Source organism: Phaenicophaeus curvirostris, chromosome 5 (assembly GCF_032191515.1).
Source record: "Phaenicophaeus curvirostris isolate KB17595 chromosome 5, BPBGC_Pcur_1.0, whole genome shotgun sequence".
Classification (NCBI taxonomy): Eukaryota; Metazoa; Chordata; class Aves; order Cuculiformes; family Cuculidae; genus Phaenicophaeus; species Phaenicophaeus curvirostris.
The window spans coordinates 16,765,452-16,780,251 of NC_091396.1; the positions used below are offsets into that span (position 1 = coordinate 16,765,452).

The following is a 14,800-nucleotide window of genomic DNA, read 5'->3' on the forward strand; positions in this document are numbered from 1 at the left end:
ATAGCAAGAGGAATGTCCAGAAAAGATAAGGCAGGCACACAATTTACCAGGTAGAAGGCAGCGTCTTAAACAGAAAACTTCGTTCTCTTTTATTAGCAGCACCTGAGAAGCCCCTGTGCTGGCTGGACACTGGGACCAGCCCTCAGCTGGTAGCCAAGGGATGGGCTTTTTCTTCCACTTTTCTAAGCACTGAGCTCAGGATGAGCAATAGCACCCAGAGTGCCTTCCAGTAAAGATGTCCTCCAGTGCGTTGACTTTGGTCATAGACTCTCCCATGAATGCCTGCCATGGATGCACACAACAGTGGCAAATAGCAGCTTGCTACTCTGGGAGGTCTGTCTCGTGCTCAGCTAATTAACACCAAGCAGCTCTATGGTGTTTAGTCTAGTACAAACAGATTAAAAAATGGAGGTCCCTCTCAGAGCATGGGTCTGACAGGCAGGGAGATGTGCATGCAAGGGAATTTGAAGTGTCTGTGGTTAACATGGGTCTTTAACCAGCATGGCAACAGTTGGACATGTGAAGCTAGCATCACTTTTAAAAAAAATTAAGCCTGAAGTGTTTATATTAGTCTTCCTTCCTTCCTGAGTGGTGTCAAAGGAAAGGATACTTTCATTTATCTTTTAAAAGGGGGGGAAATCATAGAATCATAGAATCGTTTAGGTTGGAAAAGACTTCAGGGGCATTGAGTCTAACCATAAAACTTACACTGCCAAGTCCACCACTAAATTATGTCCTTAAGTGCCACATATACACTCTCTTAAATACCTCAAGAGACAATGACTCAACCACTTCCCTGGACAGTCTGTCCCAGTGCTTGATAATCCTTTCAATGAAGAAATATTTCCTAATATCCTATCTAAACATGAGGGCATTTCCTCTCATCCTGTCACTTTCACCTGGGTGAAGAGACCAACACCAATCTCACCACAACCTCTTTTCAGGTAGTTGTAGACAGTAATAAGGTCTCCCCTCAGCCTCCTTTTCTCTAGGCTAAACAACTCCAGTTCCCTCAACCGCTGCTCGTAAGATTTGTGCTCCAGACCTTTCATCAGCTTCTTCTTTGCTTACACTCCAGCAACTCAATGCCATTCTTGTAGTGAGGGGCCCAAAACTGAACACAGTATTTGAGGTATGGGCTCACCAGTGCCAAGTACAGGGGAAAAATCACATCCTGAGTCCTGCTGGCCATAGTATTTCTGATAAAAGCCAACACCATGAATATGGGAAGCATTCTGGTGTGTGTGTATTTTTGCTGTAGAACATTCAAAGAAGGTGTTCTGTTTTGGAAAACTGGAAGTTGACTCTCTTGACTGAAGAATGACAAAGGGAAAAAAAGGTGAAGACACATAACATTGGGTTGCCAAGAAATTTTGTGGCATGATGATTCTGTAAGCATCTCATTAGAAACGAGGTCTGAAACAAGTTGTGGATCTTTTTATGTTCTTGAATACAGAGCAATTTAAACATTGAATTATTATGTATCCTGCTATCAATGATTTTGCTATGAATTAGTGTACTATGTTTGTAGTAGACAAAAGTAGTGAAATTGTCTTTTAGTTTGTTTTTATTTGGGTTGTTGCTTTTGTTTGTTTGGGCTTTTTTATTTATTTTAATGTGGATTTCTTAGATGTTGCTCCAGTTCTTTTAAGTTCCAGAAGTCGGCTCATTCACTGAAATGAGCACTACTAAGGCATAGCCAGCCTTGTAATGGAGCTCCTCTTCAATGGGAGTGAAACACATGTTGAAGTATTTTGCTGAATTGCAATATTTGTGATTTAGACATGCAACATGCATTTTCATATTTTACAGCAATAAGAGTCTAAGACTATCTGGTCAGCCTGAATAATTCTTAGCACTTACCATCAGCTGCATTTATCTGTGGAATCAGTTCATGCAATTCATTAGGTATTTTTTAATGTTACGTACAAAGTTAGCTGCATTTCAGCTTTTGTCCCGAGAATTTGGGCTGCGTTTTGGCCTCTGGCTTCCTGCAGAGTAATTGTCAGCTAATAAGAATCAGAGTAGGAAATGGCCAAAAAGACAAATTCTCTTTGTCATAAGGTAGCATAGTGTAATTTCTTGGTAAAAGATAACTCCTTTTTTTTCTAACAGTTCAGCAGCAGTAGCAACTTCCCTTTGACCCTGGAGTATTTGATTTTGACTGCTTATACCTCTTCTAAACCAAAGCAGTTTTGAAAGCCTTAGTACAGTTTTGATTTAGGCAAAAAAAAATGCAGCAATGTGATTAAGCACACATTGATTTCAGTCAGGATGAAGCCTGTTCTTAAAGCTAATTTTGTACTTAAATATGCTGCTGAAGTTGACTTTGAGCCCAAAAATATATATGAAATAAGATAGGTATCTTTCTTTTGAGAAATTATTTCCTATCTCCTCCTCCATTTCTCTGCACCAAAAGACTATCTTTTTTTCTGATTTCCAAAGACTTGATGATGTTTTCAGCAGCTTTGCTGATGTTCCCAGATTTATGCCAATAAAATTAATCCAGATGCTTTCCATCCTTCCTTAGCAGTCTCACTAGACCTGCAATAGCTGTTAAAGCAGTTTTGCTGCTAAAACTTCTGTTTAGCTTTTCTCTTTTTTACTGTGCCGTTTGGAAAGATTGATATCTGCATGGCCTCTTCTCCCAAGTGACCAGGGACACGACAAGGGGGAATGGTCTCAAGCTCCACCAGGGGAAGTTCAGGCTGGACATCAGAAAAAAATTTTCACAGAAAGGGTCATTGGACACTGGAACAGGCTGCCCAGGGAGGTGGTGGAGTCACCATCCCTGGAGGTGTTTAAAAGATGGGTGGATGAGGTGCTCAGGGACATGGTTTAGTGGTTGATAGGAATGGTTGGACTCGATCCTCAGGGTTTTTTCCAACCTGTGATTCAATTCTGTGATTTTGTGACCATTAAGCTTTGGGTTTCTTCAACCTCATAATCAGTGACGATGAGACACTGACTGCTGTCTCAGAGATCTGCAGGATATACAAAGCCTGCCTGAGCCAGTGAACTCTGCTCCCTCCTTTTCGAGTGCAGTCACCTCCTCTTCTCCAAAGACGTGGAGTAACAAGGGGAGGCCAAAGTCTTTGGGCTTTCACAGCACACCACTATTGGAGCATTTTACCTGTTTTCCACTCCTCTGGCATTTTCCAAAGCACAGGGCCTGAACCAGTGCAGGCAGACTGGGAGATCTGCTTAGCTGGGAATAATTGGTGTAAAATTAGATGGTACTTCCAGGCTACTGGTGCCTGGGAGTCTGTTTCTAGGATCGCTGATATGCAGTCTGTTTCTAGGATAGCTGTTTTGCTGTCACTTTTGCTGTTAGTGGGAAGAGGCCCTCTTGCTGGCAGTTGCAGTAGAGCACTTGAAAAGAAGCCCAGGGAACATTTTTTCTGTTCGTTTCCAGGTGTGGTGCTCTGCTGAAGATTTATCTGACTTTGTGGCACATCCAGGATAGGAAACAATGCAATATTTTAAGATATGGGAAGTCTTTTTCTATGCCAGGTCAGTTCAAAGTCCCTCCATTCTACAGTTGTGGAGAAAACAAAGGTAACATTTGCTCAAAAGTCATTGGACTGCTGCAATCAGGACAAATGCTACACTCTTTATCTTCCAGTCTATTAAAAACACACTGCCTTTCTTGTTAAGCAGTGGTAGTCAATGGAAAATATGAACCCAAAAGGAATAAATCCATAACAGGCCCTCTGGCACTCTGCTTGTATGTCATGCTGAATGCAGTTGTAATTCTACCCTAAGTCTTGGTGCTTTGCTGCCAGTATCCTTGGGCTACTCACTAATATCTGTGCAAAGACTGTCTAAAATATGAGCACATCAGAACATGCATTGATACCCAAATGTGCACTAGTAGCACACACTTCACTGGATCCAGAGTGAGTGCAGGCAGCTCAGTTGGCTTTGTCTGAGCACACCTTTTGTCTTCCCAAGGCCAATGTGTCCCTGCAAGCAGGGCAGAAAGTCTCATAGCTCCGCAGACAGCCTATGCAATGTGCACAGGAGAGAGTCTGCAAATCCATTTAATACATTTACACTTGGGAACAGAAGCATGCTTACTGCCATGCATTACTGACAGCAGAAAGAGGACCCTTTCTAAGTTGCTTGCAAAAAGAAGACATAACCTGGTTTGGAGGTTGGAAATACCAAAGTATATGAGAAAAGACTCTGAAGCTGGAGTATGTTTTTTCTTCTGGACATCAGAAAAAAAATTTCACAGAAAAGGTCATTGGACACTGGAACAGGCTGCCCAAGGAGGTGGTTGAGTCATCATCCCTGGAGGTATTTAAAAGATGGGTGGATGAGGTGCTCAGGGGCATGGTTTAGTGGTCGATAGGGATGGTTTGACTTGATGATCCTGGGGGCCTTTTCCAACCTAGTGATTCTGTGATTCTCTGGAGAACTAACCCATAGCTGTGCAGCTTCTGGTGAACCAGTGCTTCCAGGGGGTGAGGCAGGATGCAGCCTGTGGTAAAGATTGCTATAATAGTAAAAGAGCTCTAAAAAGAAAAATCGCAGAGACCTTGAGGACAGCTGAGATCAATTCTCAAAGAGATCAAATACAAATCTCAATGTTTTGCCTGGGAAACCTTCTGCTCTCATGAACTGCTTTTATTCTGCACCTGTATAGAAACAATCCAGCATGCTGGGGACACAGTTTGGGTCAGGCAACCTCAGTATCGTGACTGAAAAATAATCAGAAGATCCTGTCTCTTTAAAGTAGAAAAGCCATAAAACATTCTTACTGAGCATTCTTATTAACACAGAGGTTTACAATTTATGTGGCATTTGTCTTTTAACCCTGAAAAAATCAGTGGCAGCAAACTGTATTCAGAATTGCAGATAAGCTCTGATACTCTGAAAGAACCCAATACTTAGGAAAAGCTCTCTGTGGCTTCCAACATATAATCTTGCCTAAGAAAAAAATCAGGTTTGTGCCCAGAATACGTATTTGGGGATTCATAGAAGGCAGAAGCAGGGAAGGTTTGAGGGGCAATGTTTTCTTCAGTGTCCAAACCAAGAGTCACAACAAGAGGACCACTCCCATACTTGGTCCCATCTATTTCAAAAGAACTCACCTACTTAGGACCCAAGGACTAATAGATGTTGATTGAAAAATTTACTTGTGCAGTTGTGAACACTCACATACAACCCTACCTTTGGGACCAGGCATTTAGGTCTTCTGGGGGGTAGGAAACAAGCACATGGAGATCTGTACTTCTCTGTTCTGGAGCCACAGGACAAGCACAGACATGCTTAAGATTCTCTACTTTATTTTCAGCTTTGTAGCAGTGTACTTAGCAGCTCTTAACACCTAGGCGAAGAGCTCAGCCTTTGGCTGCTGCAGAGAAGAAATGAAAAGATGATAGTGCAGCTATTCTTTGGTCCTCTTTTCTTTTTAAGCTACAGATGATTCATGGGTTACATTAGCATCCCTCCAACAAAAGGACATGGATCATTAACGCACCAGTCCAGAGGAGACGCTGTAAGTGACAGATTTCTGCTTTGATTATGAATCACATTGTTTATGTTGCATATAGCCAACCTTGTCTGTGGGGCTTGTCTGTGCAGCGCTTCCCATTTATAACAAATAAATTCTCCAGACTCCAATGTGCCATGCTAGATACACTCTCCTTTACAAGGAATCCCTACTGTTTCAGGAAAACGTGCACTGATGAAAGCAGACAGTGTTGGGATGGCATATAGAAAGAGTTACACACAGTAGCTTAACTTGTCAACATAGTAGAGCAGGTCAAACTGATGTAATTGCTAGTGCAAACCCTCTCCTTTGGGCATGGAACACAGTATCCATGTCAGCGTTGCAGTACTGCCAGCTGCCCTGGGTGGAGAGGGTGTCCTTCTTCTGGCTCACTTTTTGTTCAGGTCAGAAGAAAGCACATTGTATGTCATACTTGAAGAGCATTTGGTTTGGGTTGGTAGGGACCGTAAAGATCATCTGGTTCCACCCCTCTTGCCATGGGCAAAGATACCGTCCGCTAGACCAGATTTATTTGATAACTGTGCTCTCTTTCTCAGCTAACCTATTCAGTGAATTAATACCCTGTCTAGAACAGCCTGCTTGTCTTCCCAGCATGTTCTGCTGAATAAAGAGGTGTCTTTCACCTGTGACTGGGGGAACCTCCCTGTTTGCCCCTGTGCTCTGCGACTGGGGTTTGCATGGGACTGGCAATTGCAGTCCAGCCCTTTACAGTGCTTCTTCCACAGTGAAATGCAAGTGTTGTACCCTGGGGTCACATCACAGCTGCATCTAAAACTTGCCCTAAAGTAAAGATGAGATCATTCTCACTAAGAATAAAATACATTAATATAAACTTTCACCTTCATCTTTACTGTCTTACAGGGATGATCTAGCTCTTTAAGTGACACTTTTCCCCTCCTGGTTAGCAAATTCAGGAAATCAAAATATGTGTTAGAAGAAGTGATAGCTTACAGTTTCATGGCTATCTGGAACCCATCTCCTGTCCAGTCTCCAGAGAGATCATACTTTTCAGGGCGCTGCATACAGGCAGCTACGTTGTATTTGGGTACCACTTCTTGTATATTCGGCATTTCTTGGGAACTAGCTTTCAAATACCTCACTCAACTACCACACATAGGTGAAAACAGCTGCAGGAGTCCTAAGACTGGCTTGGTCTATTTTTGTCCCAGAAGGTGTCACTGAAGAGCCAGGAAAGGTGCAGTTTTTGTAATGGTATTAACTGGGTCTTAACTGCAGCGCCATGAAGAGGAGCCTGGTGAAAGTTAAAAGCAATTTGGAGCCAGACATTCCTGTGGCTTCGTTGGGACTGAAGATCTGGAGATTTTTGCATCAGAGGATGAAACCCTGACATTCGTAATGCTGCTTTATTCCTTAGCTAAGTCATCTTACGGTCTGTAACAACACAAAATTATTTGTGGGAGGTGGGAAGAGGTTCATGGGTTTGGAAGTGCTTTTTTATAACATATCTTTAAAAGAATAACTTTACCTTCTTGCTGTTCATTTCACACCTATTGTGTCAACATTACGTCATAGAGTGCATAGTGTGACTCTCTTCATGCTTTTTTTGCAAAATCTGGGTCTTTAGTCCTGTACTTGAGGAGGGAAGAAAAAGCTGGACTTCCTGTCTGATTGTTTTGCTGTCATTTATTATGCATTATTGATAGACACAGAACTAACACATAATTGGGCAATGATGTGAGAGGCCTCAAGGAGCTTGCAATGTGAATTCAAACAATAACAATTTACACATAGCAAGCTGAGTGTACCTCTCTCCATTTGGAAAAAGTAGTTTGAGTTACTGTCTATGTTTAGCTCCTATTTTAACTGTCTTATGAGACTTGATATGATGTTTAAAACAAAGACATTTAGGATGCCATGATGGGTATTGGAAAGAAATTAATCATTAATGTAACCAGAGTAGATAACCCTCTCTAAAGTCTATTAAATACCATGCTTTAAGCCAGTCTCTCAGCTACTGAAGGCTGAGCTGTGACCTGATGTGGGGGTAAGATTATCCTACACCACCCTACTGCAGGTTGTTATTTCCTTCCCCAGAAACATCTGCTACTGTCTGAGGCAGGATAACAGACTAGATTATTGCATCCATGTTGTCATCCCTGTGCTTTAAAGAGCATAATTGGAAAGTCTTAAAGAAAAAAAGCAGTTTTGATGATATGTTGAGCTATAGAGCTGGTACGTACCTAGTCAGTTCTTTGCTCTTCAGGTTATTGATGCTGCAGATCTCGTTCTTTCCAATAATGTGTCCAAGTTGGTTTATCTTGCCTATACTTCAATACACCACAGCTTTTTGGCATGTTGTTAGCTTTATTAGGAAAAGAAGAAAGGAGTTTAAGTTTTTAAGTTTTTCCCTGACGTAGCTATGCCAAGTTCATTGCTCCAAAGGACTTCCAAGGTCTGCAGGAAGGAATATGAAAAATAGTCCCAAATTTTCTAAAAAAAAAAAAAAAATTGTCTTCTTATTTGATAAAAGCTACTCAGAATTTCATTTAAGTGAACATTGAAACACTTTTCCTAACCTCCTCAGCACCAGTTGAATCATACAGTGGCTGCAACTATATTTAATGGTAGAAATAGGAATGTATAAGAAAAAATGTTATTGTTTATTCAATAACAAGAAAATAAACTGGGAAACCCCATTTTTCACAATATAATAAAGTCTACATGGTGACATTCTCCTAAAAAGATATTTGGTCATACTGAGGCAGAGTGGAGTTGCAGGTCTCAGTGTTGGAATTTTGCCATTTAATCTTTCCTCTGGCAGATTAGCACATAGATTACATAGCCTCTGTGCATTGTTATCCCCAGAAATAAAACCTATAAGAGTTTGTTCACCAGCATTCCCCACTTTATTCATCCATTTTTTATTTCAGCCACCAATCTGCTAAGGATTTCAGCCTTTAGCTCAGGGTTATCAGAATGGCATTGTGAATGGATAACATCTGTTTCAGCTTTCATCCATCTAGAACAGGAACATTAATCACTAGAAATGGAGTGTGAAATGGAATGAAGAGTTAAATGCACATTTGATTCTGAGTGTTCTCAGAGAAAATGTCTTTTAGGTTCTGACCAGAGGGAAAGCTTTGCTGTGCTGCAGCTGATGTTGCCAGAGCAGCTTGCTTAAAAAGAATCATAGAATGGTTTGGGTTAGAAGGGACATTTACAGGTCACCTAGTCCAACCCCCCTGCAGAAGCAGGGACTTTTTTAACTAGATCAGGTTGCTCAGAGCCCCATATAATCCAACCTTGAGTGTTTCCAGGATGGGTCCTCAACTACCTCCCTGGGCAACTTGTTCCAGTGTTTCACCCAAAAAAAAAAAAAAGAAGGACACAATAAAATCTTGCGCTGTCTGTTTTAAAAGAAACGTTTAAAACATCAGAGCCCAAAACAATGCATCTGTTTAATTAAATGTAGTTGTAGTTATTAGAAAGCTTTTCTTTCCAGGCTTTCTGTGCCCTGGCCTCTGTTTCCAGCCCTGAGCCATTGCAGTCTCTTGCTGCAAATGAGTAGCTGCAGACAGGGTCTCTAGAGGGATGAAGAAAATATAGCAAGGACTAGGAACAATCTTGGATATAGACACAATGGGGTGACTTAATAGGCCTTTTCTTAGCAAGATGTGATGAGAAATTCTGTTGATTTTTTTACTGGTCTGGCACGCCTCATGGTAGCTGGGCTCTTAATTTTTAAGTCACTTTAAGAACAATAATCAGCCCTCCCTTCACAGAAGCAATAGAAATGAGTTACCATGAGACTGCTTAATTTTGCCTCTTGCTATTGTATATTTAATTCTTTTTTGTAGTGAACTTCATGTACCTCTAGTTTGTCCTTCCACTGCACTTTCTCCTTTTGTCTGGTAAAGCCTTCCTAACTAGAAATACAAGTCTCAAAAAGCAGCACTATTGGAAGGAAGATATAGTCAGTAAACCAGTATTTATGTGATGTTAGTCACAGAGCTACTGCAGAGACCCGTCCTGTTTTGTCAGGGAGGTTTAAGGGCCATAAGATTTACTCCTGGAAGTAAATTTTTGCAGAGTTAAGATCCTCACTTCAGGTGGATAGTTAGACTCATGGCTGACTTCTTTGACATTTGCATGGGGATTTTTTTACAGCTCAGTGGGCTGAATCTGCTACATTTTTTTTTAGGATTTATGTGTGCCAAGTTCCCTGTATGCACTGGAGAAACTGATGTCGTAGTAGCTCTGGAAAGCTGGACTTGTAAGATAGCTATATTCAGACCTAGCTGGTGAGATATATTTTGTATAAATGCCCTTTTGCAGAGGTGATTTCCAACTTCGCTTCTCACATCACGAGACGCTCAGAAAACTGGCTGTGATTATTCTCTGAAACCTTCAGAGAAGGCTTCTCAGAGAATTCCTCAAAACTGCAGAATATAATTCCTCTGAAGTGCTCAATACTACCCACTTCAGTAATTTTAAAACCTCTTTTTTCATCAACAGACAGTTAAGTCTTTAAGGCATAATTTTTATGCAGTGCAGTGAATTCAGCAGACCACCAGTCCCCATTTATTGCTCCTTCCCCTTGGCATATCTTGAAATAAACTGTTCTCAGCATCTTAAGCTCTTGAAGTCCCTGGAGAAAGCCATGCAGTTCATTAAAAACTCTCCAACAACCCCTGCCCACCTATCAGGTCAGTGCTACGCCTCTCGAGGGGGCCCTACAAGTGCCCTGTGTTCAGACCTAAAGAAGGATGTATCTCTGGGAACAACAGAGAGCCCCATTAACAAGAGTATCATTTCTCTAATATTTGAAAGCTGAGCCCATCTCTAACCTCTTCTAGAAAAAATGACTTCATTTGGTGTCATTGCCCCCAACTTCCTTGCAGTTTCACTGCAGACAGACTTAAATATATCCATGTTACATACGCCAGCAGCCAATCTCTGTATTCTTCAAGTTCTGTATCCTGGAAAGCGTTTCTGCAGGCCCACGTCCTTTGGTCCTTTGATTTCCTTGTATGTTTTGTTAGAAGTGAAATAGTTAATGTTTACTGGCATTTCAGTAACTATACTTGTCAGTTGAGTTGGCACTCATTCAAGTGAAGGTAAATATCATGCATCAGAGCAATCAGTTCAGTCTCTCTTCAAACTTGGCTTATTGACATGGGATAGTTATTATAGAAAGGGAAAGGCTTTCAGCCTCTGTAATTAAACCAGCAGCAGTGCCCAGGAGGACACTTTGTGTCTAAAATTAAGGGCTGTCCTTATTCCTTCACAATGCTGCATGGATACTTAAAGCTATTCTGACAAAATCCACTCTTCACTTAAAATCAGAGTGTCCACCCTGGTCTAACATAAGCCGTTTAATTAGACCAGTATATCCAGAAAGAAAAAATCTGTGTAGGCGAGCTCACAAGTACCTATTTGTATTCACTTTGTGTTTAGAAAGATCTCTTCCCATTTTAACAAAACAGAATTTCAGTATACAAGTAAGCTGAGAGTCTGTCAAGCAACTGACAGACATTGAATCCTTTGTATTTCCTGGAGCTGATGCCATTTACCTGTGCTTTGGGTAAGAACTGAGAGTCTGCTCCCTCCCCAGACAGCACTCTCCTACTTTTCCGCTCCGAGCCTTCCTCAACCAAGCATACTGCTACCATATTAAGCAAGCTTTTCTTTCTGTTAAAAAAAAATATATATGAGAGGGGAAGAGAAATTATTGCCAAGTCAAGGCCTTATGCTTTTAGGGTTGCATCATTTAGGGTATATCTTGCTGTCTGCTTTATAAAAAAGCCATAGAAACACCTTTACTAAGATTTTTTTCTGGGCATGCCACTGCCTAAATACAGAACTAGAGACACCGTCTCTGACTGATTAATCTCTTCTCTAAAGCTAAATTTTCTTCTTTGCAGGTCCTTTCAGTTTTGGAAAAAAGTATCTTTGATTCTAAAAACTCATTGTTGCTTTTAGAAACCCCTTGGGGTTTTGGAGGGAAAATCTAATGAACCCACAGGAAATCAAAAGAGAAGAACAAGTCAGGGCAAAACTGTAGTTCTGAACTGAAATAAAATATTGTTATTTATATCAGAATATAAGTAATAGCAGTTCTAGACACAGCAGGTATGACATCCACTGGCATCAAGAATTTAAAATGTAAGTAAACAAAATCTGAGGGAAAGGCTTCATCCTGCAGATGAAGAACTGTGAGCAGGTAAAAGGTTTGCACTGAGTAATTCAATAGCAGAGGCCAGAACTGAGACCTAGTCTGATGAGGACATCGTTTTCCTCACCAGACTCTGCTTTCTTTTTTTTGGGCTTCATGCTCTATACCAGCTTACAGGCTTTTTGAAACTATTTAGTATTCATCACAGATGATAGCCTGTAATTTTGTGAAAAGTAACATCTGTTCAGGGAGAAACTGTATGTGCATGTACAAGCAGGTTTCTAAGACATATATTTGAGAGAAGAAAACAGTTTTGCCTGAATATCCCCGAAATTTACCAGCCCATTCAACATAACCCAGTGACCCAACCTCAGAGCAATCTTCTCAGGTAAAGAAAAAGAATAGATAATGATCTCCAAACCACCAGCTGACATAAATGGCATTGCTCCATTATAGATCTAGTCTAGTCTAGTTATGTTTTTGCTGCCTCACAAAAGCAATTTCCCACCACTGGCAAGTGGAATTTTTCAAAACCAATCTATAACCTGTACTTCACTCTGGCTTTAACTAGCAGTGCCTTGTATCTGTGCTGTTGCTGATACAGGCCTCCTATGAGCTTTCTGGCTGAGTCCAGAACTGCTGAGTTTCATCTGTTTCCACTGGAAAATCTGGCATTTATGAGGAGCACAGAGTTTTGCAGCAGAACTACAAGTTGGCTGAGATGCTTGGCACAGCTCTGATGAAAATAGGCTGAATTTTAATGTTTTAATATCACTCCACACCCAGGAAGCTTAATTTGGATTCTGATGTGTATAAAAAAAATCTCTTTTGCCACGGGCTACTTAAAGTACTTTTGCAAAGTACTATAAAGTTAGCTCTCCATATTCAATCGCAATGGTTTTTCTCCCCCTGAGATGAGCTGAAGGTAATATTTTATTCTGTTCTACATTCTACTCTCTGCTTTGTACCCAAGGATCTAATAGGAAGCTGAACATGGATTAATTGCATGTCATATAGTCCCAGAAGGTCTTTTATTCTGGGTAGTAAGAGATCGTTGATGGTCTTGAACCCTGGTTTCATTCAAATATCCCTGATCAACATTACTCCTCTAGTTCCATAGTCATACAAATATAAATACAAGTAATAACATTTTAAACTAACACATTTCATAATTTGGATATTTATTACAATTTCTCAGTCTATATAATCACAGGTAGTACTTGTTCAAAACCATGTTGTATTTTTCACTGACTGTCCTTTTAAAAGGCATCTGTTCTTAGAAGTTGGTCTTATTTTTAATCCCTGTATCTTTACCATGTGAGTTCAAATGGAATGGTTGCTACAGTTAACATGGTTCATCTTCAAAACATTAGTATTAAAATACCATACGATAGTGGCTGATTGAAGAAAGCAGCCTTTGGCTCCATTACAAGGCTTGTACTTGGTGGAGGCCTGGGTGGAATATGAGGATGCAGTGGTCCAGCTGTGAGCTCTGCATCCAGTGGTGCCTCATGTGGGCTACCTGCCCCACTTGCCACATGGCCTTGCAGCCCTAGGTGTGAAGTGGGGATGAGTAGCCTGACTCTCATTGCCAAGTAGTAATTGAGGGAGCATATGATAAAAGGACTAAGCAATGTGCTCCAGGGCTTGTACAAACCTAAGGAGCTATTAACAGTCAGTAGATAAGGTGACATCATGTTATCCTAAAATCTGTCTCTGCATTCAGCAGTATTTTTTTCCACCAGTATCTCTTTCTTCAGTCAGCAGCCTGCTCATATCTCAGATGTGTCACACTTTTTTTTTTCCAGACAGATCAGCCATGTGGTTTTGAGGTAGATTTCCAGATCATCTTTATTTATTGCTCTTTGATTCACAGCCAGAGCAGTCTCAGAGTACGTGCACCTGGATTCTTTTTCAGTGAAACAGCATGGGCAGATGCACTCTAGGAGCACACCTAATTCACTATAGTTGCTGATGGATGCTGACTTGATGGGAACAGACTAAAGCTAGTCCAAAGCCAGCTCTCTGAAATGCAAATAGTGTGGATGTGGTACCTTTACTACCAATTTCTTCACCCTCCAGATCTGCTCCTGCTTGCTAGTGCAGCAGCAGCAGCACAAGAAAACAACACATCCCCTGATTTCACTGTATGAGGGGATCAGGAAACATAATAAATGGCATTGGAACAACAGAGTTCATCAGGGCTGAAAATAGCTGGGACACTAATAATTTTATTTGCATATTGATGGAGCAACCATCTACATTTCTCTGTGGTAACTATTGTACTTCCCAAGCTATTACTCCGCAATTTCAAGACTCAAATGGTAGCTAAATCCAGCCATCCTCTCTGATACTGCTTTTGTGTTATGACTTCGATAGCACAGATTTAGTCAATGAGCAGGATCAAATCAGGTCCTCTATGGCATAAGAGAGATAGATGTTTTGCCCTGGAACAAACCTTTGTGAGCTGCCCTTTTGGGCTGTAAGTCAAAGTACGGTCTTTGATAGTGTTAGATCTCTTTGGGAAAAACAGATTTGTTTCTTCCAGGCTTCATTTTTTTGTTTTACTTCTGCAACTGTAATTTGTGACAGAAACACTGGACAGGTCTTCCTGTTCGAAGCAAAAGGAGGACAAAAATACTAGCATTCCCCTGTGAAGACAAACTGATAATCCAACTGCCCTTCAGCAGCAGCAGAAAATACTCTTGTACCGTCTCTTCCTGATCTCCTTCAAGCCCCTGTGTCACATGCAGGTGTCCTGTTCCTGGGAGACATCAGCAATAACAAAGAATCCTTAAAAGGAATTGCAGCAGTCAAGGAGACTTTTTTGCTTGATCATGGATAGAGACAGAAGATGAATTTCAGAGAGCAAAGCAAGAAAGAAGTTGTGAGACATTCCATAATTTATCTGAGGTGAGCTGGCTGCAAGAGTGAGGCAAGAATCAGGCAAAATAAAAGGGGTCAAGTATGAGAACAAACACATTTGGTAATGTTTGGAAGAATTGTAAGCCTGGGAGTATGATATAGTGTTATTACAAAGCTACTAATAGATCAAATTTGTGACTCGCTGTCCTAACTTCTAGATCAATAGCATACGCTGGGTATCAGGAACTAGATTCAGTCATCTCTAAGTCAAAATGCCC

General features: G+C 40.9%; 1 protein-coding gene across 1 annotated transcript in view; it reads left to right on the forward strand.

Annotated features, from left to right (window-relative positions):
* The window catches only part of OSBPL5 (oxysterol binding protein like 5), a 180,400-nt gene that overhangs the window by 15,792 nt on the left and 149,808 nt on the right, over positions 1-14,800 (forward strand). The gene's annotated exons all lie outside the window — the stretch shown is intronic.